We start from the raw sequence: 4,600 nt of genomic DNA, 5'->3' as shown, positions 1-4,600 counted from the left end.
GTTTCTGTCTCTAACACCCTTACTCCAGTGTTAGGGGCTTTGTCCCAGCTGCTCCAATTACAAACAAAGCTATGCCATCATTTTCATCGATGTTTCTTTCTTATCATTCTGGCCTGCATTTGTGTCCTATTGCTGCTGTAACAAATTATCACACACTTAGTGGCTTAAAATAACACAAATTTACTATTTTACAGTTCTATAGGTTATAAACCAGACACAGGTCTTGCTGGCCAAAATCTAGGTAAAAGCAGAGCTACATTCCTTTCTGGAGTCTCTAGAGAAGAATCTATTTCCTGACTTTTCACAGCTTCTAGAGGCCACCCACATTCCTTGGCTGACGGTCCCGTTCCTCCACCTTCAAAGCCAATTTAGTTGTATCTCTCCCATCCTCTCCCACAGTCACATTTCTCTCTGAAAGCGAGGGAATGAGAAACCTCTGCTGATTTCAAGAAGGCATGTGATTAGATTGGACCCACATGAATAACTCAGGATACTCTCCCTAGCTCAAGGTTCTTTTAGTTTGATGGCATCTGCAAATATCCTTTTGCCGTGTAAAGTAACATATTCTCAACTTCCAAAGATTAGGATGTGTCCCTTTTAAGGTAGGGGTGAGGCATCGCTGTTCCACCCACCACATGGATGGAGTCCAAATTTTCAACTCTTCAAAGAGACATTTCCTGACAACTTAATCACTGTGATTGCCACTGAATCACTCCTTATAGTATTGCTCTGTTTGATCTGACCAGTACTTTTACTGCCTGTTGCTTTATTGATTCATTTTTTTATTGTCTACCTCCCTTGGCCAGAATATTTGTTCTTTTAGAATAAGGAGTTCATATATCATACTTACCAATGTGTCTCCAACGTCTGATGTGCCGATTGCATAGTAAGCTCAACTGATAATTGTAAAATATGCAAGTCTTCACTTCATAGTATAGTGAGATTTACAAAAAATAGCATAAAAACAAAGCAACGGTAGCAATAAAGAAGTCAATTCTTGCACTCTAGGGCTTCAGCACAGTAACCTTTGTTCAGCGACCTGGTACATGGCAATTGTGACTAGTATTCACTGCCTTTCATGAGGCAGGAAATGTAGTCATTATTTGACAGAGGAGGATTCTAAAGTAAACCAAGAGGTTAAGAGTATTTTTTCAGTATTTCAAAGTCAATAAATGGAGGAGTTGGGATTTTGCATTCAGGTATTGAATTACAAAACCCAAGAAATTGACCAGTATGGTACAAAGATATTGCTGGAGAGAGAGGAGTTTGTCTTCATAAACTTCAAAACACATTACTTGGTTCTTGTTTGGTGAGTGAAGAATGTTTTTCTATATATTGGCCCACTTGAATATGAGGCTGAATATGAGACTGATGGATTTTGGAGTTTGGTTTGGTTTGTGTGTGTGTGTGTGTGTGTGTGTGTGTGTACGCAAGAGCTCTATTTACTTGTCAATGATGTGAGCTAATTGTTTACTGAATTAGATAACAGCTTTTAAGTACTGAAAAAATATTTTTGTTTTTGTTCTAGCTGCAGTATAACAGCTACAGGAACAACACATATGATAGTTTACATTATTAACATTTCTGCCATTATTTTCTTAAGTCTGGGACAGCAACAAAACAATCAGCCAAATACAGATTTTTTAGTGTTTGCTAATTTTCTTGGGTGATTTGTTGCTACCAATATGGCATCACTGAACGTGGGGTCGTGAAGGGTATATGTAAAGCAGCACACTATTCTTGTGTTTCTTGATGATACAACTAGTTTAATCAAGAAGGCTGCATTTGATTCTGTAATAGACATACTGTAATCCTAAGCGTTGCTCATGTTTAACAGATTTTTCCACCCCCTTTTGTGATAATATGTAATAATGCTTGTTTTATAGCTTGTACTAGAAATGTTTCTTTCTTGTGTAACCATCAATTTCATATTGAATGGGTGAGCCTTAACAGTTTTTCAGATAAGTGTTACTCAAAATGTTTTGTTCTTTATAGAATAAAAGCCTTGTGACATTGTGAAGGATTATAGATAGTGTAGGTTACTGTTACTAGGAAACAGGTGAGTAAAGGAAGAAGAGGCTCGAGGCAATAAGTAGGATTAAGAGTTGTTTGTTTTTAAGAGAGAAAGAGTGGATGTGTTGATTGATGGGTTGCTTGAGTAGTTAGAAAGTGCTAGTGAAGATTTGAAGACATTGGAAAGACAGAAGAAAATTGTTGTAGACATATATAGAAATGGGATAATGTTAAAAAAACATGGAATAAACTTTTAATGGAAGACTAAAGTTGTATAAAAAGATGTATAAGAGTACTATTATGTATGTTAAAGGAGTCATGAAGAATAGCAATACTCATAATTTTAAAAAGAAGCAATCAGTTTGATTGTGAATTTTCTTCAGCAGCCCAATATTATCAAATAGAAAAACACTAAAAACAGATTTTTTTTTATTTCTAAAGTAAATCAAGAGACTAGGAATACTTTTTCAACATTTCAAAGTCAACAATAAATAAATGTTTATTTAGCTCTTGCTTTGTATTAACACTGGGTTAGTTACTAAGAATTTAAAGACAAATATGGCATGGCCTCTGCCTTGGGGATCAGTTCAGGGAGGAAGCAAGTACACAGACACTGACACCACAGAGTGGGGAAAGCCACAAAGGGGAGAATTTTCCACCTTCAATGACTTCAGGGTACTTCCCTAGGGGTCTTGGAACATATCACCAATGGATAAGGGAGGACTAGGATGCATATTTTAAATCCTTACTCTTCATTTTCCAGCTAGTGAAAATTACTTTACCCCTGAGGCTTATTTATCTATTCCTGAAAAAGAGATGACAATAACATTCTCTTCATGTTAAGTACTTATCCCAGTGCCTGGCAGTTAATTTGCACTGTGGGATTGTTAGGCAATATTCATAAAGTACAAAGGAGGTCAGTAGAGAGCCAGTGAGAATTGTAGAGCCATATAGGGGAAAGAGCATAGAAGAGAATTGGTGGCTAAGAGTGTCCTGCGTCGTGGAATAGAAGAATACTTTAAGAAAGAGATAATATGGGCCAGAATTGAGTAATGCCACTTAGAATGTGGCTGAGTGGGAGGTTGGAAGAAATATTTTGGAGACAGAAGCAACAGGACTTGGCAAATGGATAGTGTGGGCATGTGAGGGAGTGGGGATGATATCTCCAGGCTTTGAACCTCTGTGACTAGAAGGGTGATGCCAATGGCTAAAGTAATATTAATACATTTAAGGGAAAGTTTAAGCTGAAAGGGGGGCATGGAGTATCAGGGTTTGCTTTTTTTGAAAATGTAGTCACTTGTTAATGCTAGTCAAATATTCAGGTGGAGATAGATCCTGTGGACAGTTGGAAGGGTGAGTGAGACCACAGATTAAGCAGTGTGGGAAAGACCAGCTGATGCTCACCAGTTCCAGCTGCTCCTCCTTGTTGCACACAAAGGGCACACTTGCCAGCATGCTTTGCACTATTTGCAGCCATGTGACCACGCTGCCCAAGGAAAGGGTGCAGAAGCAAGGTACACCATTTCCAGAGCTGTTGTTAAAACTTATGCATCATTCTACTTCTTTCTCCTTCCTGCACAACTCACATAATTGGAAGTGAAGTATATTGAGAAAACAAAGCCCGACAAAGGAAGACATTCATATCCCTGAATCACATCCAGGGGCGGCATTGCCATCTTCAGTACTGAACTGTGACAGAAGCAAGCAAACAAACAAGAAACAAGATTTTCTTTCTTTAAGTCGATGGTATTTGGGGGTTTGTTTCTACCCAGCCTACTATGACTAAGGAAGCAGTCAGTTTTAGAGACCTACATTAGAACTACCTTTTAATCAACAGTACTGCTTCCCAAATAAAAATGTGTGTGCTGGCTGCATGTGAATTATCTGGTAGTGTGTGGGGGGAGGTCTTTTAGAAATAAATATTCCTGGGTCCCAAACTGGATATGCTGGTTTAGAAGCCCCAGTGAAAGGCCCTGAAATTTTATTAAGAAGCAATCTAGGTGATTCTTCTCTAAGAAAATAATGGAAGTAATTGACTGGAGCAGATTATCAAGAGGGAGAAAATAGGAGTAAAAGTAAGGGCCAAACTAATGACTTTGAAGAATACCTGCTTTTTTGTGATGAAAGGAGGGAATGAGTTAGAGACAATTTTTAAAAATTAGGAAGTCAATAAGGAAAGTGGAAGATAAGAGAAAATGTTAACACTTGTATATGTTCGACGATGTCAAATATTTTACCTGAGTGCTTCTCAAACAATAACATGTCTAAGAATGACCTGGGTAGTTTCTTAAACTACAGATTCTAATTCCGTAGGCCAGAGATAAGTCTAGAGAGTCTACATTTCTACCAAGCTCCTAGATGGCAGTAATGATCTGGTCCACAGACTACACTTTGAATAGGAAGACTTTAGAACAATTGATAAGGATTAACAAAGAATGAGCTGTTGGAATTTTTTTTTGTTTTAACTAAGATGCCAGTGGCGATTATTAAAAATGAGGGCTTTTTCAGGAGGCGGAGCTTGCAGTGAGCTGAGATTGCGCCACTACACTCCAGTCTGGGTGACAGTGTGAGACTCCATCTCAAAAAA

Source organism: Mandrillus leucophaeus, unplaced genomic scaffold, assembly GCF_000951045.1.
Source record: "Mandrillus leucophaeus isolate KB7577 unplaced genomic scaffold, Mleu.le_1.0 Scaffold1, whole genome shotgun sequence".
Classification (NCBI taxonomy): domain Eukaryota; kingdom Metazoa; phylum Chordata; class Mammalia; order Primates; family Cercopithecidae; genus Mandrillus; species Mandrillus leucophaeus.
Note: the sequence above shows the minus strand (reverse complement) of the source record.